The 25,250-nt window shown below is 40.7% G+C and overlaps 1 protein-coding gene and 1 pseudogene across 1 annotated transcript in view; one reads left to right on the plus strand and one right to left on the minus strand.

The window, feature by feature from the left end:
• Positions 1-25,250, plus strand: part of LOC147709496 (clusterin-like) — a 395,044-nt gene that overhangs the window by 140,722 nt on the left and 229,072 nt on the right. The gene's annotated exons all lie outside the window — the stretch shown is intronic.
• Positions 4,431-5,732, minus strand: LOC147709497 (uncharacterized; annotated as a pseudogene).

The following is a 25,250-nucleotide window of genomic DNA, read 5'->3' on the forward strand; positions in this document are numbered from 1 at the left end:
GGGCACTGGGAGGGGGTGCGGCTCACACGGGAAGAGGCAACAGCTGATGTAGTTGAAGGCTGAGCCTCGCAGTCCCGGAGCCACGCCTCGCACCTCCTCTGCGGCCACGCAGGCGATGGAACTTCCCTCTTCACGAAGGGCTGGAACAGAGTTTTAGCAAGTAGCTACTCCTGTAGCGGCTGGTAGAAACAAACGTGAGCAACCTCGAAGCGAGCATATCTGAGTTTGTTGTGAGGTGGCATGTCAATGAAGTAAAGCTGTATTCTGGTAAATGGACCACCCTCCTGTCCTATGGTTCCCATGCTTACAACAGTTTTTCTGTTTGGGTTGATCTGTTGGCAGATAAGACATCTTTGACAAAAGCACTCTGCAATTATTCTGAATTTTGGATTGTACCATATTTGCCTAAATAATCTGATCATTGAATCTCTTCCAATATGTCCTGGACCATGGTACATGCGTGCCATGTCAGAAATAATGCTATCTGGCATTACTGCTCTGTCATCTTTGTGAACCCAAACCTCATCTTCTTCTCTTTGTCTGCATCCTGCTTTTAACCATGTGTCTTTCTCCTCATCACTCGCCTCATCTTGCAACTGTCTTACTCCCTGCCAAGTCTCAACTACAGATATTAGCATAAGTGAGTTCAAAACATGTTCATTTTCTTTTTTCCGATTAATGGACACATTATGTTTTGCACAGAATGTTGCTATTGAATCAGCATTTGAGTTTCCTTTTGTTATGTAGTCCTCTCCTTTCTTATGTGCTGTGCATTTTACTACTGCAATTTTTTCTGGTAGCTGAATTCCGTCAATCAATCTTTTGATCAACTGAGCATTTCTTATTGGTGATCCCACAGAAGTCTCTTTGAGACCAGAGCTGGCCATAGTCATGGACTACACCATAACCATATTGACTATCAGTCACTATGGTAATTCTTTGCTCTTTTCCCAATTCACATCCACGAATCAAAGCAATTAATTCTGCTACTTGAGCTGAACGAATTCCTTTGAGACAGGAAGTTTCAATCACATCTGCAACTGTACACTCTGAATATGCTGCACTCAGAACACCTTCATCTGTTCTTAAGCATGAACCATCAACAAACAAAACATAATCTGATTCAGCTAATGGGACATCTTTAATGTCTTGTCTTGGTTTAGTGCAATATTCTAATACATCCAGGCATTCATGATCAACCTCATCCCTTATTTCTGTTTCAGTAGTGTCAGGTAATAATGTGGAAGGATTTAAATTCACACATCTCGCAATTGAAACATTGTCCGATCCAAGAATAACCTTTTCATATTTTGTTAGCCTATTATTTGTCAAATGTGGTGTTTTGCTTCTAGTGAGGAGAATTTCAACTGAGTGTGGTACATATACTTTTACAAGAAATCCCATTATTATTCCTTCACTTTGTTCCAAACCTACACTTATTGCAGCTACTGCTTTTAAGCAACCTGGTAATGCTTTTGCAACAGGGTCAAGAACAGCTGAGAAATATGCTATTGGCTTTCTCAGTTTTCCATGTCTTTGAATCAGAACTGATAATGCACATCCTTCTCTTTCACTGTTCAAATTCTTTTTCATAATCAGGCATTCCTAATGCTGGAGCTTCACACAAACTTTTCTTTAACTGTTCAAAAGCTTCTAATTCAGTTTTTGTTAGACTAATCGGGTCTTTTATGTCTGCTTTTGTCAGTCAGTGCAGTGGTTTTGCGATTACTGAAAATCCACTACTCCATTGGCGGCAATAACCTACCATTCCTAGAAACATTCTAACCTGTCTCTGTGTTTTTGGAGATTGCATTGCTTGAATCATTTTAATTCTTTCTGTTGTCACTTGTCTGATTCCCTTTGCAATTCTGTGACCAAGATATTTGACTTCTTGTTTGCAAAACTGTAATTTCGCAGGAGATACTTTATGTCCCTCATCTGCCAGATGATTTAAAAGAGTAATGGTATCTGTTACACAATTATCTCTTGTTTTTGCAGTCACAAGGAGGTCATCAATATACTGCACTAACGTAGATTTTCCAGGTAAATCTAGATTTTCCAAAGATTTCTTTAGCAACTGATTAAAAATAGATGGACTTTCGGTGTACCCTTGAGGGATTCTACACCATGCTAGAATACGCTCTTTGAACCGGAACGCAAAAATGTGTTGGCTTTCTGGATGCAATGGAACAGTAAAGAATGCGTTACATAAATCAATAACTGTATACCATTCTGCATCATGCGGAATCTTATATGAAATTACTGCTGGATTTGGTACAACTGGGCAACATGGAACAACAATTTTATTAACCTTCCTCAGGTTCTGAACAATTCTGAAAGTTCCATTTGGCTTTTTAATTCCCATAATTGGTGAATTACATGGGCTACTCTCAATTTCTTTTAAAACACCTTGCTTTATGAATTTGTCTATTACAGGAGTTACACCTTCAATCACTTCTGCTTTCATTTTATACTGAGGAATGTTTGAATAATCTACTCCTTGTTTTACCGATATTTGTACTGGATCTACGTTTTTCATCAAACCCATTTCATCTCCAGTGAAATCCCAAATTTTTACATTCACTGTGTCTTTTAATTCTTCAGGTAAATTATTCTTATCAAACACAGGAAATAATTTACTTTCTTCTGCCTCAACCATTGACATTGTTAATTTGTAAAGCCCATCTTCTTCTGGAGTTTGAAGCTCTATACCATACGGTGAGCAATATATTGCACAGTTCATTTTACAAAGAATATCCCTACCTAATAGATTTACAGGACTGCTATCACAAACTACAAATATATGCATGTCTTTAAATTTACCTATTTCAACTTCAACTGGTTCCGTTAAATCTGTTTTTATTTGCTGATTAGCTACACCTACTACTTGGATTTTATCTCCAGAGAGAGGAAGGTTTTCTATTTCCACTGATCTAACAGTAGAACGGGTAGCACCTGTATCCACTAGGAAAGTAATTTCTACATCCTTCACTTTACCATTTACAAATGGACCAGATTGATCTACCTCAAGAGTGGCTCCAAGCACACACTCTTCCTCCTCTCTCAGGCACTGTCAGAAGTAATCTTCTGATTCACTCCCTCCATCTTCTTTCAACCCATATTGTTGAGACACATTCACTCTTGGTGATCTGTTTACCTGTTCACCTCCGCTGAATCCTGTTTCTGCACTGTATCTCTGCAAATTTACACAGTTTGGAAGTGGAGGTTGTGGTAACTGATTTTGCTGAATCACTAACTGTCGCTGTAGCTGTTGCTGCTCATTTATCTCATTCTGCATCTGTGGATTTAATGATGTATTTTTTAAATGAATTCTGGGCGGATTCTTACATTCACGCTTCCAGTGTCCAATTTCGCCACAATTAAAACATGGGCGTTTCTGTTTTAACTCTTCTATATTTCTCATCAATTTTGATTTATTATAATTACCTTTAAATTTCCCTTGATTCTGATCAACATTCTTATTTCAAAAAGTTGCTATTTGATGTTCAGCCACTTTCACCTGTGCCCACATAGCTTTTGCTTTCAACTTCTTTTGTTTAGCATCTATTTCATCACTACAGTATTTTGCTTTTTCTCAAAATATCATCAACTGTGTGTGAATGCCAACCAACTATTCCAGTTCTTACCATTTCACTAATTTCAGGTCTCAAGCCATACACAAATCTGTATATAAAATGGCTCATGTCTTTTTCACTTAAATGTTCATAACCACGGTATTGTTTAAATACCAGCAGTAATCTTTCATAAAATGAATGTTCTGATTCTTTTGACTCTTGGATTGTTCTATCTATTTTAACCCAATCTATCTCTTTTGGGGGAATCTTGTTTTTCAAAAACACAATTACCTGTTCATACTTTCTCATTACCTCTGAAGAAGGAGCACCTGTTACTTTATCTCATTCATATTCTTCTTTAGGCCAATTTATAGTAGTTTTACATTCTGTCCAAAGATCTGATGGGACAACTATGTCAAATAATCCATCAAGATCAACCCACAAAACTTTTGAAACTTTCACAAATCTCTCTACCTGTCGATACCATTCTACAGGTTTTTCTCTTAATCGGGGAAAATCATTTGTGAACAGTAAAATGTCCTGTCTTGTCCATGGGACATGCACATACCCTCCTCCCGCTATTTCTCGCATTGGAAATTCATTTGCTACATTTTCCTTTTCTCTGACAGGAAAAGCTAAACTTGTTCTGTCTTCATCTCTTTTCCATGTCCATTTTGCTCTCCATTTACTTAATTCACCCCATTTTCTCAAAATCACAATTAAATCTTTTATAGGAGTGATTCTTCCTGTGGTATTCATATTTTCAATGTCTTTTTCAGAGAAATCCACCCTATAATTTTTCTGCAAATTCTTCTGCTTACTTAAATCTATTTCTAATTCAAAAGCCTTATCCTCTTATTGATCAAATTTGTTTTTCATTTTCCATGTTATGCTTTTGCAAATAAATAATAATTCATCATCCTGATATGCCTTCAATCTGTCAGTTCCAATCGTTCCAATTATTAATTCCTCTAAATCTGCTTTCAATTTTGCAACATCAAGTAATTTACATTCTGGGGTTTGTGTTAAATCTATTTTACTCAGACTCTTTTCCGGAGTTCCATAATCAGATTCTGCACCAGTTGGAGTTTTACATGACAAACTTTGATTAAACGTTAAGTCAGGCATCATTATTTTCTCTCAATGTATTTCTGACAAGTCCGAATAAAATTTCTCAGTCACTTTCTGTATTTCTGAATTTAATGGAACAGTTAAAGCTGAATGCCTAATTTCCTTTTGATCAAATACTGGAAGAAGAGTTCCAATCGTTACAGGTACTGTTACTGCTTCCATGCTTTTAGTTAACTGCTGTATTAATTCATTCGTAGAACGAATATATTCTGAGGTATCTGGTAATCCCTCATACCTTTCTGTTCTATTTCCATTTCTTGGAGTTTCATTTCTTTGAACTGGGGTTTTAATATAATTACTATTTTCTCCTGATATATTTGAATTACGTCCTGTTTCTACTCTTTCAGGTGTTTCTCTATTATTCGAATTTGTTTTAGGAGATGTCTCATCAATTATTTCTCTTTGCGGGGCACTTGGAGAAGTCCATGTACAAACTGGTTGATAAGGTGGCGGTTTTTTAGTATACATTTCTTCTAATACCGCATCTTCGGAATAACTTTCTTCACTATTTCCATCTTTCTTATAGGCACTCTTTTGTCCAGTTACCTCATCAATTAATCTCACTGGGTACAAGCCATCACACATATCTGCACTTCTCCATCGACGCATTCTATCCTGATGTGTTTCTCTATTAGGACCTAATCCTGTTCCCCTTAGAATTCCTCTACTCTCTCGTTCTAATTCGCGCATTTCGTCTTCCCATTCAACTAAAGCTTCAAATTGAGTAGGTCTAGGCTTTGGTACAAGTTTCATCATTTTTTCTCTTAAATTTTTCAAAAACGCTATGTTAAATGATCCATCTTCCGCCCATGCTAGTACACCATCGTTTTCAGTAAACTTCATCCAATTCTCAATCCAAAGACAAGTATGATAACCATATTCACCCAACATATAAGCTGCAGGTGTTTTGTACTTATGAATTAATCTTCCACCTCGCGTTGAAATTTTCTTGTCAGGTTTAATTTTATTTTTCAATTTCTGAAACCATGAAAACTTTTTTTTCTCCTTCATGTAATAGTAATCCATGTTTTAAAACAATTTCCCTTACTTCAGAAAAGATCGTAACAACTTCCTTGTTATTCTGCAACACCAACCAATCCGTGCGCGAAACTTACCAATAAACCAAACAGGTTAAGCTTCGTCACTATTTTGCTCAACCAATAGAATTACTGTTTTTCAGGATAAGCCAATCAGCTGTAAGCTTGCCTAGTCACATGAACCAATCTGTGCGTGAATACTTTGACGTATGTTAGTCAATCACAGCGCGACACTTGTGACGTATGCTACCGCTGCAGTTACTCTGTCTCACACTCCGCTCCTTAAAATGACCCCTCCTTTACAAAATAAATTTCACAGCGCCATATTTACAAAACTTTTAATTGAATTCAGTTAATAACACTGAGCACTGAGACACTCCTGAGGCACAGCCGGGAGCTTTTAATTGTCGTTTTTTAAAAAACTGGGAAATAAATTGTGTAGCGTTTTAACCTTTATCTTACCTTGCTCCCTGCACTCCAAGGCACTTTCTCCTCCTCAGCCCCACCGCGCAGCCGAGGTCAACGCTGCCGCGGGCGAGGGAAATCTTTTCCAGGCGCCATTACCGGGCCTGATCGATGGCCATGCCCCCTCTTCCTAGGCCATGCCCCCTGCCTTCTTAAACCGGGCTGATTGCGAGCCCGCGCATAGCACTGAGACACTCCTGAGGCAAAGCTGGGAGCTTGTAATTGTCGTTTTTAAAAAAAACGTGAAATAAATTGTGTAGCGTTTTAAACTTTATCTTACCTTGCTCCCTGCACTCCAAGGCACTTTCTCCTCCTCAGCCCCCCCGCGCAGCCGAGGTCAACGCTGCCGCGGGCGAGGGAAATCTTTTCCAGGCCACGCCCATTCTCACTAGGCCACGCCCCGATCACCCTCTATAAAATATGTGTTTTCCACGGACGCGCAGCGGACGGGCGCAGCGGGCGTGCCGTTTGCGCATCTGGCCGGCCCCAGGCCCAGTCACTATGCCCAATTCTCCTAAGAGCCGACTTACTTACACCCAAGCTAGGCTCCTCGCACTCAACCCTTTGAAAAACATTAATTGTAATTACACCTATACAGGAGAAAAACCCTTTATCAACTGCGACCTCTGTAACCTTGTCCTTACTGACGCAGAATGCCACGGCCTTCAACTCGGCCTTCTCAACTGTAGGTCCCTCCCTAAACACTCCCACGAGATAAACCTCCTTATCCAAGACCTCGCCATCGATATTCTGTTTCTTACGGAAACTTGGCTCAACCCCAACACCGACTTCGATATCGTTAATGCCCTTCCACCTGGCTACCAAATCCACTCTCTGAACAGACCCCTCGGCAGAGGAGGTGGCCTGGCAATAATATACAGAGAGCACTTCACCTGTAGAACAGATAATGACAATATCGATGACTGCGAAAGCTGCCATTTTGCTTTACAGATCTCACCTGCAAGATCCCTCTCTGGTCTTCTGATATATCGCCCACCAGGAGCCCCAGCCAAGTTCTCGAGCGCTCTCATTGACACTGTTACTCTTATGGCAACAACATCTCCTAACTTTTTAATCCTAGTAGACCTCAATCTCCATTTTCTAGACCCCAAGGACATAACTGCCTCTGAACTTCTCCTTGATCTCACCTCTTTCGATTTTCGATTAGTGAACTCAGAGGCCACCCACGACAAAGGGCACCTTCTGGACCCCATCTTTTTTAACATCCACCAATTTAAAACGCGCACTCCCCTCCCACTGCCTTGGACAGACCACTTCTTGATTCCTATCGACTGGCACCTCGATGTCCCGTTACCCCAGCTGCCCAAATCCCGGGTCACTGATAGATGCTGGCACAAACTCTCGACTGAAGAATGGTCCTCCAGGCTCAGGGAATCGCTCCCCCCCCGCTTCAGACCCAGCCACTGCTGATATGGAGTTTAACTCCTGGCTCACTCAATCACTGCACAGCCTCCTTCCCAAAACAAGCACCGTGAAATGAACCAAAAGAGTGAACCCGGCCCCTTGGTACACCCCTGAGCTTAATGCACTACGGAAGGAATTTAAAAGGTCAGAGCGTGCCTGGAGGAAGGACAAAACTACAGCCAAAAAAGACGCCTTTCGCGCATCCATAAGAACCTACAAACTTGCCCTACGTAACACCAAAAGCCAGTTCTATGAGGAAAGAATAAAAAACTCCTCCTGCTCCGCCAGAGAAACCTTTATTATCTTGAAAGAACTACTTAAAGTCCCAGACCCTCCTGAGATACCCCCAGCTTCCAACTCCCCTGGGGATAAATGCCACAAACTGGCAAAGTACTTTGACGAGAAAATCCAGAAAATTCTCGCCACTCTACCCCCAGGCGATCACAGTATCAACGAAGAGGATTACCCCAAACCTGACCGAACCGCTAGCCCTCACCCAGATATCCCAGCCATCCACCTAGACACCCTCGGCCCGGTTACCACTGAAGAGGTTTCGGCAATGCTCGCCACAATCAAAAGTGGTTCCCCCAGCGATCCGGTGCCCATACGCATCCTCAAAAAAGTGGCTCCCACTATTGTCCCCCCTCTAACGGACCTCATTAATTCTTCACTACTTCAGGGAAAGGTTCCCGACAGCTGGAAAGCGGCTGCTGTCAAGGCCCTTCTAAAAAAAACCCTACTAGACACGCTGGACTTGGCCAACTACAGGCCAATTTCCCTCCTCCCTGGAATTAGTAAAATCACTGAAAAAATAGTGAACAAAAAGCTCTCCCAGTTTTTGAAGTCGAACAACTTACTCAGGAGCTCGCAGACTGGATTTCGCCCAGGTCAGGGCACGGACACCACCCTCCTGGCTGCAGTGGAGGAGACCAGATGCATTCTGGACACAGGAGGATCAGTGGCAGTGATCCTCCTGGACCTCAGTGCGGCCTTCGACACTGTCAACCACCAGGTTTTAATCCAGCGGCTCAGAGACATCGGGGTGGAGGGTACTGCCCTGGCCTGGTTCGCGTCATTCGTAAACCACCGTTCCTTCCAGGTCTGGGAGAACGACACCCACTCCCCTGCAGTTCCCCTCCAGTGCGGAGTGCCACAGGGCTCTTCGCTAAGCCCGACATTATTCAATGTCTACATGTCCCCACTGGAGGAGGTGGTCACCCCGTTTGGAGTGAAATCATCTGCTACGCTGACGACACCCAGCTGGTGGTGTCCCTATCCCATCCCAACCAAGAACCATCTAATCTCCACAGCTGCCTTTCCAAAATCCAGGGGTGGATGAACAACTCAGCGTTGAAACTCAACGGGTCCAAGACAGAAATTTTGCTTCTTGGTCAAAAAGGGCTCTCCCTTCCCCCGAACATCTGGCCCGCCTGTCTGGGTGAACCTCCGGTCCCCAAAACCGAGATCAAGAGCCTGGGAATCTGGCTAGAGAAATACCTGTCCTTCAAAACCCAAGCTAAAAAAACTGCTGGGATTTGTTTTGGGCTCCTTAGATCAGTCAGGAAAATCCTTCCCTTGCTCCCCCCATTTCCAGGAAATTGCTCATCCAAGGCCTAATTCTATCTAGGCTGGATTACAGCAATGCCATTTATCTGGGAGCCCCCGAAGCCACCTACAATAAATTACAAAGAATTCAGAACGCCGCGGCCCGGCTTCTTACCAACACCCCGGCCAGATCATCAGCCAAACCAGCTTTGAAACACCTTCACTGGCTGCCAGTGAGAGAGAGAGTTAAATTCAAGGTTCTCTGTCTGGCCCATAACCTCTTACAGGATAAAGGCCCCCCCATCCTCAAAAACGTTATCATGCCCTACAAGGCCACGAGATCCCTCCGCTCGGACCACGAACACCTCATCACAGTCCACAGAGTATAAAAGGCCCGTACAGGCGGACGACGATTCTCTGTGAACACGGCCAGCCTATGGAACACCCTCCCCCGTAAACTAAGGATGGAATCTGATCACCTCCGATTCAGGAAATCTCTGAAAACACCTGATCCCCCTTCTGCCTTTTCTCCCCGCTAACCCACCCTCTTGACTGTCTTGGTTTCAGCGCTGGGATGCTTACGGGTTACTATGCGCTCTACAAAACCCTAATAATAATATTAATAACTCCACAAAAACAAACCATTTGTCTGTTTCGCTAAAATAACGTGATAGCTTTCCCAAACATTCAAGTATTCTTTTCACGTGAAATAGACGACACTATTTTCACAGAATATTTAAATTCATCGATAAGTAAGGCTTTACCCTTCTAGCAGGTAATAACGAACTCGTTTCTCTCTAAATGCACATACAGAGATGTTTTACACCTCCTTAGAAACAATTTAGAGTTTTACTCGATCGTACATTACAAATTCATTTACGCACATTCATACGGAAAAATCCCTAGCTATGCATACATTAATCTTTAGTCGGACTTTAACTTACTAATAGAAATCCTCACTCGCCAGTAAGATAGACGACGCTTCCTTACCCTTCACTCAAGCTTAGATAAATTCTACTACTCTTTTCACAGAAGTCCCTATACTCGAAAGCTACGATTTCATAGACAATCCTCACAATGCATTCTACCTTACACACCTAAAATCCCTAAACTTGTGTTGTACGTCCACAACACTTGTGATATGCGGCGATACCACTATTTTGAAACAGAACAAATGCACTGTGTAACTTCACCTGTCACACTACTCATGCCGGCACAAACCAGGAATTTTCACACTGCTGGAAAAAACCTTTCGACTACATATAACAACTGAACAAACTTAACATGTTTTAGACATTAATCCTATGTATTACCATGTAACATGCTAATTACCATAGAAACCGTTACTCTGCTACCAAGTTATTGATCCAGCACTCCGATTGAAAAACGGTCTCAAAAACGCTATCTATCACCTCAATACTAACCATTAATCATGAAACACATATAGAGGCCCATAACACCAATGAGACAATTTTTGAGCAAATGAATCAGGTGGTCTGATTAATCAAAACTACTCACATAATATTTACATTATTATATACAACTGCAGTTTATCTTTCTTTACCATGGTTTTAACATGTATTATTCATTAATCAAACCACTTAAGGTGATTGGATCAACTGATGGAAACTAGACCATGAATAATCAAGACCAGCTTGTCTTTTCAAATCTAATTTTATTAACTTTAATATTCATAAGGAAAAAGCATTTACGTTTTAGAATCTTTATTTTTGTTGAATTGATGAACCACACATCAATTAGGTAGAAAGTGGATTTAATGTAATAGCAGAGCAGGTACACAGCCAGACAGGTTAGCAGTCAGGAGTAACTGAACACATTGGAATACAACTAGTAGGAACACTCTGAATAGAATATGGAATGAACAGTGTTAAAGCAATATACATGTATTACACAACATAACACATCCCCCTTTGAACATTATAGAAATTAAACTTATAACTTGTGCCCGACACCACCCCTCATCTTTACTAAAATTAATTTGGAATTTGAAGTGAAAAAAAAAAAAACATTACAAAGGAAAATTTTCAGAAATGTAATCCGCTAACCAAACAGGAGACTTTTTTTCACGCCTAGGGTTTCTAAAAACATTTACCTCTTCATCACATGCCGAACTAGAAGAAGTAGAAGCACCCAAATCTGATGAAATCTGGCCAGAAACATCTGAAACAGGACAACTGGAAGTATTAGACGTCTCAAAAGCATCAGGAGACTTAGCACAATACAAATCCTCTAAATCAAACAAATCAGATGACTTCTGTGATGAAACTTGACAAGAAGAATCAACTTGAGGAGGAGGACATTTGGCAATCCTTTTGAGGTTCCAAACTCGTCCATCAGATAGACGAACAGAATTGTTTAAAACTTCAACAATTTGCATAGGTTCATAAAAACCACTTTCCTCCTTGGAAGATTTACAAGGTTTCTTGACTCTTACCCATTGACCAACAACCAAATTAACATCCTTCACCTTATGCTTTGTATCATACAACATTTTGCTTTTAAGATGCGAAGCTTGGCTCCTTTCCTTTACAACATCTTCAGACCAATTCACCACATTAGACTTAAACAACCATCCTGGAGTAAACTTGGTACGTGGATTCCTGCCACGCATAAGTACAAAAGGAGGAAAACCTGTAGCTTCACATATTGAGGTTCTGTAAGACCAAACCATCTTCAAAACCTGAACTTCCCACTCCTTATTCTTCCCAGACATTTGAATAGTACTTTTAATAACACGGTTAAAGCGCTCAACCATTCCATTACTGTTTGGGTTGTATAGAGCCGTGGTCTTGTGCTTGATACCTAATGTATTGAAATACTCTTTTGCCTTATTAGAGGTAAATTGGACACCATTGTCACTTAGTAAAACTGAAGGAATACCTTCCAAAGGGAAAGATTTATCCAAAAACTTTAAAACTGTCTCAGTATCAGCTTTACTTACAATTTTTACAAAAGGCCACCTTGAAAACAAATCCATTAAGACCAAAATATATTTTTGCTCACAGCCAATGGGACCCATGATATCAATAGCTAAATGTTCCCAAGGAGAAGTAGGTGCAGTCATGTTGCCCATAGGAGGCTTACAGACTACTAGTGATTTGTCAGCTGTTTGACAAGATTTACAGTTCCTTACAAACTTATCAATTTCTGCATCCATACCTGGCCACCAAAATGAGGTTTTAATAGTGCGTTTAGAACGGACTATGCCAAAATGCCCCTCATGGCATAAAGCCATGATGGACGACCGCAAAGTCTTTGGAGGTATGACTCTCTCTCCAAACCAGATGTTGCCATCTTGAACACTTAAGTCTAATCTAACCTCCCAAAAAGGCTTCAAGGGATGCTTGCTATCAACTTTCTTCGGCCAGGACCCGGCTAGATGGAATTTCACTAAGGATAACTCTTCATCTTTCAAATACTCATCAACCCACTTCTCCTTCAAAATGCCTGCACCTTCCATATCTTGTACATAGGCTACCTGGAAAGAATTCCACAATTCATCCTCACATTCATCGAGTTGCTTAGGCATTCTAGAAAGAAAATCAGCTATACAATTTTCTTTGCCAGGCACATATTCCACTTTATAACAATAATCTTGCAGCTTAATAGCAAGTCTGGCAACTCTCGCTGAGGTGTGAACGGTACCTTCAGTAGTTAGGACTCTGAGTAATGGCTTGTGATCAAAGCGCAAAATAAACTTAGTACCCCATACAAAAGCTCTAAAGTGATTAACTGCCCATACACATGCCAAAGTTTCTTTTTCAATTGTAGAGTATTTTTCCTCTGTAGGCGAGAGTGACCTGGAAGCATAAGCTACAATTTGTTCCTTACCATTCACACCGACTTGGGATAAAACCGAACCCAAACCTTTAATGCTGGCATCTGTGGTGATAATAGATTGGGCATCAGGATTAAAACTTTTTAAAGAAGCGATATTTGTAATACAGCTTTTGATGTCTTCGAAATCTTGTTCACATTCTACCGACCAAGCAAACTTTGTCTTGTTCTTTAACAGCTGTCTTATATTATATGTTCTGGTCGCAAAGTTTGGAATGTACTTTGAACAAAATTCGGCCAAACCAATAAAGGATCTGACATCATCTTTTCCTTTGGGGGAAGGAGCACATCTGATAGCATCAACTAAGTTAGGTTTTGGTTTAATCCCATCACAATCTATAACATGGCCTAGGTAAGTAACATGATCACTAGCAAAAGTACATTTGGTGTATTCAACTGTTAAACCTTTGTCATTCAGAATGCTTAAAACGTCATTCAAAGTGTTGTCATGATCTGCCCTTTCCTTTCCAAAAATGAGAATATCATCTTGAAAAAACTTTGTGTTTTTAACTGTGGAAAACAACCTGTGCATTAAACGCTGGAAAACAGCTGCGGCCGAAGCCAAGCCAAAAGGCATCCTTTTAAATTGGTAACATCCTTGTGGGGTTATGAAAGCAGTGTATTTTCTGCTGTCTCTAAACAAAGGAATCTGATGGTACGCAGATGATAAATCTATTGTAGTGCACCATTTAGCCCCGTCAAGCAAAGCTAACATCTCATTAATCTTCGGCAGAGGGAATTGATCTACCACTATATTATCATTTAAATGGCGAAGGTCCACACATAATCTTAATTTACCATTGGAGCGTTTCACGACCACCAAAGGAGAAACCCAAGCAGACGCCTCAACCGGTTCAATTATGTTAGATGAGACCAATCTCTCAAGTTCCGTTGCAACGTCTTTTCTTAAAGCGATTGGCACACTTCTAACTTTGTGGATCTTAGGTACAGCAGAATCCTTTAAAATTATTTTGTGTTCAAAATCTTTTAATTTGCCAATTGTCTTTTGAAAAACTGCAGGGAATCTTTTTAACAGTTCCTCACCTGTTTTGGTACCCTCATCCATCACTAATACTTTTTCCACTGAGTTGGGGTCAAGAATAATATGAAATCCCCTTGGTCTTTCCACCCTAAAACCGATGGACCTTTTTTCGATACATACAACTTGCCATATGATCTACGGTTCTTGAACTCAAATTTCAGCCAACGAAAACCAACAATATCAATCTTCCCACCATTATAACCTTCTGGGTCAATATCTGGAGGAGACAGTTTTGGACCAACTCTGTCCACAAATGTATTACGCCATATATCTTCGTTTACAATTGTATAGGGCGAACCAGAATCAGCATATACTTTGATACGCACACCTCCTATATGTATCCAACATTCAGGTTTGTTATCAACAAGTAAACAACCATCCCTGATGTTGAGGAGTAGTTTCTTCTTCAAGATTACAGCACAATCTGATGCTTGGTCCTCATCACTAGAAGTGTTCTCATCAGAGGCAAGGTCCTCTTGAATATACTTGACAGTCTTTGTCCTTCTTCTACATGCTTTAGTGTAGTGACCATACAGTCCACAAGCACCACATTTACTCTTTTTGGCAGGACACGACTTGGCAAACGCCAAATGTTCTAAACTACCACACCTATAACATTTGGGAGGTTCATTACTATACTTAGGCTTTGCCCATGTTTCATTCTTTTGTTTAAAATTACTGTTTTTTTTTAACTTGCATCTATTTTAGCCACTACATCTTTATTGACACTTTCTGATTTTAGAGCACTTGCACATCTACTAGATGACTCAGCTTTACGAACTAATGCTAGGATGTCTTCTAAACAAGCATCACCATTCATCCAAAGACGTTCCTGAATTGCAGGATTATTAGCGTGCATTACAACCTGATCGCGAACTAAATCTTCCAGTAAACCCCCAAAAGCGCAATCATTGCCCATTTTTTTTAACTCTCCAACATAGTCATCCACAGATTCATTTTTAGACTGTTTTCTTTGGTAAAATTTGTAACGCGTAATGCCCATACATACCTTCGGGGAGAAATATTTGTCTAAATTGGATAGAGCTACTGTGAAAACATTACCATCCCCTCCCCCTACAATGGGCTTGTTCATTTGGTTACAACATTTGAGCCCTTTTGGACCTAAGGAGTGTAAAAGAATACGCTTCTTTTGATCAGCAGACATTTTACCATCGGAATCTACAGTCTCAATATAATTAAGAAAATAGTCTTTCCACTCTAGCCATTTCAACGTTGGTTCAGAACCTTTGCACCAGAATTCCTGAGGGTTACTTAAAGAAAATGTTTGTTGACTCATGTTGATGTAAAAAGATGAATTAATAAAAACAATTGATGCTTGCTGAGGTAAGTTATCACTAAGCTATAAAGCTGTTTATGGTGGAATTGTTCAGTGAGTAATAACACAAGTTCCTTTTTTACACTGTCCAGTCTTCACCACCAATTGCTTTGAAAATGTTGAGATTCTTCAAATTGTCTCAAAATTAGATAAGTAGCATTGTTCCAAGCGTTCAAGAAAGATTACCTGTAACCGCCCTGTAATTCCGACTTGTGGGTGTTGAAATCGGCAAAATAAACAAAAAAAACGTCTTCCGTTTTTTTTTATTCATAACGAGTAGGCCTGCCCAATCCAAAATGGCCGCCACGCATCATGTGATGCGCCACGTTCTCAGCGAACGTATGACGTTACAAGCAAGCAGCGCGACTTCCAGAGAGAACTTCCAGGCTTGAGGACACGCGCATTCGATCTGCGTTTTAAATCCAGCAACGGTGAGCGCTCGAGCGCAGCTGTCCTAGCGCATGCAATATATCCAAAGTTATAATTAATTTATATATTCCTTCAAAAATAAAGCGTCGCTCACCAGGATTTCTTGCGCTAAAATGATTACCGTCCTCAGCGCGCTGTTCAATTGTAGTAACGTCGTCTCTGCTCCACGTCGTCCACTATAGAAAGTCAGAATTCCAATAAAATATAAAAAAAAGCGGTACACAGGCTTCTCAGTAATGTAAAAAAATCATCCCGATCGTCGCCAGTTGTTGAATTGATGAACCACACATCAATTAGGTAGAAAGTGGATTTAATGTAATAGCAGAGCAGGTACACAGCCAGACAGGTTAGCAGTCAGGAGTAACTGAACACATTGGAATACAACTAGTAGGAACACTCTGAATAGAATATGGAATGAACAGTGTTAAAGCAATATACATGTATTACACAACATAACAATTTTATAAGCAAATAAGAAAGCAGCATTTTAATAAGGAAATGAATTTAAAACTGACATCTTCAAAGCAAGTTCAGAAACATGAAATATTAGCAGAATAACAGTTTCCATTCCCTAAGTCTATTCCCCTGACTATTTCTCACTTTACCTAGAAAGGAAAAATCATTTAAAGTCTGCTGTCCTTACATGCGCCAAAGGTCCATCAGCATGTCACGTCATTCAGAAATCGGAAAGTAAGAGTTTTTCCTTGCTCATAGTGTCAGACTTTATACCTTTCTCTCACTAAACTTTCTACATTTTACATTCTTTTAAGCAAATCCGAGCTTTTCATTGGCTGTCCTGTGTCAGTCAATGATAAAATTATTAGGTCATCTCTGACTCTTGACCAAGTCCAGGCTTCAAATAAGCCCTATTGTCTTTCATTTCCACATCTTTCAGCTTCCTCAAGAAAGTTACTTTTTCCTCGAGTTTCGAACATTTACTTCCTAGCCTTGGCAGACACATTAAGTTCCTGTCCTTGAGCATTCTCTCCATGAGCACGTTCAACGCGACCAAAGAACTGCTTTTTTCAATTAACGATGACAATGCAGCAAAAATCTTCACAGCTACGCATGCGTAAAGACTTCACTCTGGACAAGCTTTTGCGTCTGCAGCTCTATCAGCCATATTTTCTGAACCATCTTTAGGCCTCACTTTGGAAACTATTATTAAACAAACACAAGACATCAATTATTAAATAATTGAGACCCATTCTGTTACCCTCCCCCTTTACTAATTAATCCTGTTAATTATGTTACCTAGCAAAAGCACATACAAGCAGCATTATAATTACTTTTACTTTTCGAACAGCACGAACTCCATGAGCTCTTCATCACAGAAAAGACATAACATAAGCACATAAAATAAGCACATGCCATTAATTTAACTGCCGCATTTAATACTGAGAAAGACAATAGACAAGGTTAGTTTATTATTTTTTCTTTGCGTTTGCAACATAAAGCACATTAGTTAATTCTGCGTGTAATGATAAATGTATTCTTAAACTAAGTTGATTAATAATTTCACCACAAACCTATTAATCTGATTACTTGTTATGGGAGATTAACTTCACAAAATCTTGTTCTTCACCTTGCTCCATCAATGGCCAGCACCGACATACACTTTTAGACACACCTCCCTCCACAAGTTCTAGAGTTGCGAACTTTAGAGCTGGGGAGCTACTTTCGAATCTCGGCATCAGCTCAACATCCTGTGATTCCAGGCAGATCGCTTTGTCTCCCCGTGCCTACCACAAATGAATGTGTTCTTCTGTAATGTAAATTGTGCTCATGCCATGTTGTTGAGTTCACACTATATAATATTGCAAGGAAAAATAAAGTAGGAAAACTCGAGTTCATACACTACTGAACGCGCACTCTAAAGTGCATCAGCAGTGCACTGTAATTCGGAGCGTTTCACAGGCCTGTCACAGATAAGAAATGCTATCAAAACAAAATCCTACAAAACAATATATTACTGGCCGGCAGCAATTCATACCCGGACAACGTCGGGACGGGCTGCTAGTATATATATATTCTACTACCTTGATATTCAGAAAAATTGAAATTGAAATTTTATCAGATATTTTACCCTTACGTGAGACACGATTCATCACAAAATCACTGGAGAAGCTCTAAATTCATCCTAAGTATTTTGTATGGATTTATCAGTAATTGGATTGCATTTAAAAACTCATCAGCAAAATCTCGGAATTTGGAAAAAAGTTGTGTAGCTTTCAGTAAATAGGAATTACATCTCAATATACTACCCTCCTTATTATTACATGCTGAATTGAGATCAGACACAACTTGGGCATGATAAAAGATTACAAAAGATTCAAACTCTGACTTTGTGAGACGCAGTTAAATTAATACAAGCAAAAATATAATTGATTCTGAAATTAGAACTATGCACTGGTGGGAAAGAAGAGAATTCACTTTAATCCTGTTGCATAGTCTCCACGTGTCTGTGAGAACCATATAATCAACCACTCTTTGAAATGCTTTATGCATCCTATTGGTTAAATATTTAAAACTACACCTTCTGTCAATAAAAGGAGGAAATACTGAACTACAGTCACCTCAAATGACTACATTGTCATGAAGACTTTATTATAACGACCTATCCATGTTTCCCAAAATGCATAATCCATATAAATTGGACCATGGAGATTTAAAATACAAACAGGTGCACCCTCAATTGTAAGATTTACTAGAATCCATCTGCCCTTTAAGATCTTATTCTGAGAAATCAATACAAAATTTAAAGATTTGTCATAAAATAATTACTCTAGACAGAGAGGCAACAACATGGGCAGTCCATTGCCTCTTTAGTTTCCTATCCTTCGGCAATGATAAATGGTACTCCAGAATTAAAATACCATGTCTTTAATTTAGCTAAATGAGAAAGAAATATTTGTCTCTTAACCAAAATCAAAAGTAGGGAGCTTACTCTCAAATATAAAAGGGCTATTAAAGAAAATAAAGTAGCATACTTCTTCCAGAGGATAAGGTTGGTCATTAATGCTCCGAAAAAAACCTTCAATACAGTGCGCACCTTTATGTCACTCCTGACGTTTCAGGAGGTTGAGAATTCCTAACTTTTTTGCAAGAAAGTAGCCACGTTTTTTAAAGGGAAAATCAAGAAGATCCATGCAGACTTTCCAGCTCCCGCTGATGGTCCTGGCCATTCTGGGATTCAGTCACTCCATGGTGAGGATGGGCAACCTTAGAACAACTTATCCTTGTTATCTGTGCATAAGAACAATTAGCTGGTACTACCTCTGGTTCTTTGGACACACCATGTCCACCTAGGGACCTGCAATAGGTATGGGCGGAAAATCCGTTTCGCTCGCGGATTTTGCGGATTTTCGGGAAATTCGCAATCCGCGAGATTCGCGAATCTCCCGCAAAATCCGCAAATCCGCGAGCAGCGGATTTTGCTCGCACTGCTCGCACTGTTCGCGTGAGTTCGCGGCTTCCCAGTACAACTTCGCGCCCCGCGAATAAGTGCTAAATTGCAGAAATACGATCTTAGCAAAACTGAAACTACTTGCCAGGTTCAAAAGTTCAGGCTCATCATTAGTAGCCATTTCCTGTAGTGCTTCCTGAGGGGCCCCTCCAGAGTTCAGTTGCCAGTTGCAACTATTATGTGACCCTGCTCTGAACCTCAGAATAGTTACACATATGCCACAAAGGTCCTGAATTACAGCTAAGGGAGACAAGCAGGAGCCAGGCTGGAAGTTAAAATCCATTAATCAGCCCCTAATTCATTATTGTCAGTTGGGGCAGGGCAGGTGTTGTAACTAATTTTGCAACAATGAAAGCACTTAGCAAGTGCAAAAGATCACTAATCAGGGCGCACTAAGGAAGCAGGTGCCAGCTAAAAAAATATTCTGTGACACATTAATCAGCCCCAAATTAATTCAGGTCACTTGAGGCAGGGAAGGTGTGCTTTGCTTTGCCGAAAATAATGTACACTGGACAACCAGAGGGTGTGGTGATGAAACAGAGGGTGGCATGGGTGGGCCAGAGGGTGGCATGAGTAGTCAGAGAGTGGCAGTGGTGACAGAGAGTGGCAGTGATGAAGAAGAGTGTCCCAAACAGGCTGGACACGTAGAAACAACAAGTTCGCAAAACTTGTGACCCGACAGGTAAGTTCGCAAATTGCGAAATTGTAAAAACCCTCGCGAACTGGCAGAAACACGGGCGAACACAAAAAAAAAAATCCGCAAATTCGCGGGAATTCGCGGATTTTGCAGATTGCGAGTTCGCAAATCCGCAAAATTCGCGAACGCGAGATCCGCAAAATTCGCCCATGCTTAACCTGCAATTGGTTCCGGACCTTATGGCTGAGGCTATGGAGAAAATGTACTCTGAGGTTCTGGAGACCCTGACGTTCCCACAGGGCTGGAAGGAGCCTGTTATCAACCCTCTGAAGAAAATGCCTGATAGCAACTTCAGTGACTGGAAAAATCATCTGTGTCTGAACTCTCTGTTTTCCGCTCCAGCTAAGATCTTGGAGAAGCATATCAATAAGGAACTTGCCAAATATCTCCTTGAATGTCAACTCCTAGGCCCTTCGCAGGATGGGTTCAGGAAGAATCATAGCACTGAATTACCGCCTATTGCCACAGCAGACTCTGCAGGCAATTGGATCAGGGTGGTGTGGCAATCCTGGCTTTGATAGACCTGACAGCTGGCTTTGATACCATATCTCCATCATTGTTGGTGCAAATGCTAGGGCAAGCTGGGTCAAAGGATGTGGCCCTTAAACTGTTGGAGTTCTTCCTGTGTGAGAGAACTATCACAGTTCGCTGTGGTGACTTTAGAGCAAACCCCTTTCAGCTTCCCTGTGGAGTTCCTCAAGGGTCGTCCCTAAACCTTACCCTGTTTAACTTGTACATAACCCTCTTGACGAAACTGGAACATTCGCTTGGTTTCTAGGTATCATCCTTTGCGGATGACACCCATATCATCGTGTCCATCTCCGATGACTGGGATGAGGTAGTCGAGGACGTGTATGCAGGAGATTAGCAAATGAATGGGGAGAAAACCGAGATTGTGGTATTTGGAGCAGACATTTCAATCTGGACTGACTGCTGGTGGCCAGATACTTGCAGTACCTTACCTACAACAGCAGGAAAGGCCAAAAACCTGAATATGTTGTTTGATAACACCCTGACCTTCGACACCCAGGTTAATAGAACGATGAGTTCGTGTTTTTGGATGATCAGGATCTTGAAGAAGATACTTCCTTTGCTTCTGAAGGAGCTAGGGGCATCAGTAGTCATTGCACTGATCACCTCTTGCTTAGACTACTGCAATAACCCGTATTTAAACATCAACCAACTTTCATTAAACAAGCTCCAAGTCCTCCAGAATTGGTACACATACACTCCTTAATCAGTGAAGTTTTGAGATCTCTTCATTGGCTGCCAATAAAAAAATGTGTGTCTTTTAAGGCACTATGTTTGCCGCATAAAGCCCTTCATTCAAAGGGCTTAAGCTATTTTAGGACAGCTTTGAATTGGCATATTCCCAGGAGATCTTTGAGAATGTTTTGATGTCATAAGGCAGCAGTTCCATGATGTAAGAAAGCCAGGTGGGGAGAACGTGCCTTCACAGTGGTGGTTGCCAAGCTGTGGATCTGCCTTCCTGAACAGATCAGGAGCTAGAGCTCACACCTGATGTTCCATAACCAAATTAAAATGTGGCTTTTTGCGGATTAGGCATGGCCAGAGAATACATTTTAGTTGGTCTGTCTGCTTCGGATTACCACTATTCAGTCTGTCCTTCCTCTGTACCAAGCACTTTGATGCCTTTTGGTCTAATGCGCTCTAGACATTCTACAAATAAAGATTAACTGGATTAACCAGACATTTTAATATTCCAAGATATAACTTGAAACATATTTATTACGTATATAAAGCAATGCACTTTTATATATAAAAATCTCAAAACCTGCTAATGAAAAAAACATCAAATCATTCAATATGAGGAAATCAAATAGAGAAGAATAGACATATTCATATGACAAAAATAATGGGAAGTTGACACTGATTAACAAGGGCCAAAATAGGAAGAGGGAGAAATACCACAGATAATATGACAGTCAAAAGCCAAGACTGAATATAGAAATTTAGTAGAAAAGAAAACACAGTGAGTGGTACGTCCTGCAGAAGTGATCTTTACCACATCTTGAGAAATAAAGAGCTTATGCTCTTACTGAGATGTTTATTGTCCTTTGATGTGATAACCACCTTCAGTAAGTCTGTATATTTCAGAAAAAGCACTATCATATCCCTACTTGTTTACCAGCAAAGTGAAATCTTTTTCCCAGTTGATGTGCTCTTTGCTTGTTAAGTTAAAGAGATTCTAGTAAACAAAGTGGAATCTTTCTTGGACCAAGAGGCCTACTGGCCTCCTTCTACGCAATATATGTATTTGTGACACAGACCCCATTTAATTGACACTTGGCATCTCTATTAAGGTTCCAAATTTATGATCATGTGTTTTCACAACGTTCTTAAAGGTCTTAAAAATCTTAACTGGTTGACTGAACTTGAACTTCCTCCTATCTCTTCTTTGCAACTTGATCCTGACCCAATCACCCACACTCACAATGATCCTTTTCACCGCCTTTCTCTCATCGGACCACCCTTTCCTTTTTTCCATCTTCGCCCTCTGTCTCTCTCTCTCTCTCTCCCCACCCCTCCGTGGTACCCACCTTATCATCCACAACACCTCTTTTAGTAGTAGCCCACAAGGGAGTCACTTTAGTATTGGGAACCCTGCCTTTGAACAAATGAAAAGGTGCCACACCAGTTGAGGAATGTGGCGTAAATCGTACATTTTTCCTCATAGCTACTTGACAATTTCATCCAGACACAACAGTTTGTTGTAATGTCGCTTTAAGCACCTTCACAAATCTTTCTACCACACAATTACACTCCGGGTGGTATAATGACGCTTTTTTATGCTTGATATCTCTCTCTCTCAGAAACTCTTTCACTGCCCTAGAGATAAACTGAACCCCATTATCTGACAAAAAAGAAAATGGAAAACCCTTTTGTTCAAAAAGCTCCTCCAATAATTCAGTAACCACCGCGGATTCAACAGAATTAACAACCTTGATCTCAGGCCATCTGGAAAACATATCAAGACACACCAATACGAAACAGTCCTGAGATTTTAACCTGACTGGGCCTAAACTTTCAACCGCATTGTCCGACCACAGACCACTGTCTTGTTCCCTTATTACTTTAGGTTGCATCTTGCACTTCAAAATCCTATCACTGCACAAGCATTCTGTACAACCTCAAACCACTCTCTCAATATGTATATCCATGGCTGGCCAACAATAGGCTTCTCTGATTTTGGCAATACCCATGTGACTAGCATGAGCATTACTCACAAATTTGTCCCTCAGAATACATGGGAAAACCAATTTTCTACCCCGCGTAAGATGACCATCAACAACAGCTAACTCCTCCTTGACCTGCCAATATCCTTTACGTTCACCATCACAATCCTTCTTCTCACCCCAGCTACCTACAACCTTTGCCATCACCTGTTGCAAATTAGTTAAACACTCTCTCCATTCACACTCAGAAATCAAACCTTCACTGATCAAGCAGACACTATCTTCCACTTCAAACGCTCCACCACCAAACCAGTCACCTTCCTCAGACACATCAGTTCCACTACCACCCTGTCTGGAAAGACAATCTGCCAAAACATTATTAGAGCTGGGTAAGTAAAAAACCACAAAATCAAACTCCTGCAACACCACCACCTACTTCTTATCAGATGCAACAGAAAATCAGTGTCTTTCTTGGAAAAACTTCTTTTAACAGCTTATGATCAGTCAACACCTCAAACCTCTTGCTACAAAGAAATGTCCTCAACTCACAAACCGCCCAAAAAACACTTAGATCTTCCTTCTGCACTACTGAATAATTAAATTCAGCTCTTTTCAACGGTCTATAGAAAAATAAAATGGTCTTCTCCTTACCATCTACTTTTTGTAACCACACAGCTTCTAACCCTTTTGAGCTGGCGTCTGTCATCACATAAGAAAATGTTGTATGATCAAAGCCTTCCAGATTTTAACCTTCACACACGTATACATACAAACTCTCTGTCACAGCCTAGGCACCACACAAATGTACTTCCTTTCTTGAGTAGCGTTCCCTTGGAGCAGGTTTCTTTCTGCAAAATCTCGCACAAATTTATTATAGAATTCTGCCATCCCCTGAAATTTCACCAGCTTCTCCTTGTTTTTGGGAGGAAGAAGATTACAAATGGCTTCAACCAATAAAGCCTTTGGTCTACCATGAGATGCAGACTCCAGATGTCGTAAATACTCAATCTCTTGAACATCAAATTTCAACATGTGTGCCCTTAGAGTAAGACTCGCCTCCAACAACTTCCTCAACACCACTCTCAACCTTTCAACACGTTCTTCAAGATTGACTCCAATACTCAATACATAATCCTGATATACTTTGACGCCTTCAAATCCCTGCAGAATGCTCTCCATTCCCCTTTGACAAACAGAGGCTGCAGAGGTGCGCCCGAAAGGCATTCTTAAGTTTGTGAAGGTACCAAATGGCGAGATAAAGGCTGTAAGTTCTTGAGACAAAGAAGGAAACTTGATGGTAGGGCGAAGAAAATTCTAATGGATCTAATGGATCTTTGGAAGCGGATAGTGGTCAACCACCACTGCTTTGTTGAGCTCTCTTAGTCAATGCAGAGTCTGGCCTCCCTATTGGCCTTCCAAGCCATAACAACCTGCGAAACCCACTCCATGGCTTCCTCTTCCAGAATATTCCAGTTCGCCAAAGGTTTATCCAGCTCCACCCTCATGCTTTTCCTTGACATCAGAGGCACATTTCTACATGTTGCCACCTTAGGAGTGATGCCCGACTTGAGCTTTATCTGGAGCATATAGTTTCTGAGACAGTCCAATTCCTTATCAGACACTTCACGAAACTCTCTGTCCAACCTTCACTTCCTCCCTCCACCAACCTGACACATTAGGAATCTCTTTCAAACACACAGAAGGATTTTTATTGGGATCCAAATATACATGTAAATCATATTGGTGAAACCAGCTAATCAGTGAGTTTCCCTTCATTGACACATATATTTTGGCAGGAATATTTATTCCTTTGAAATCAATTTTGCCCCTAACATAACCCAAAAGATCAATGGTCTCAACCCCATATCCTTCTGGCTTTATGTCAGATTTCAACAACGCTACCTTACCCAACAGGTGCTGCTCATAAAATGTTTTTTTGGGATGAGAGTAATCTCAGCCCCAGAATCAAAAACCATGTCCACAGGCGCATCATTGATCATTACAGTTTTAAGAGGTCCTTCAACAGCACATTCTATGATCTGGAGAA

The sequence above is a fragment of the Lissotriton vulgaris genome, chromosome 6, assembly GCF_964263255.1.
Source record: "Lissotriton vulgaris chromosome 6, aLisVul1.2, whole genome shotgun sequence".
NCBI lineage: Eukaryota > Metazoa > Chordata > Amphibia > Caudata > Salamandridae > Lissotriton > Lissotriton vulgaris.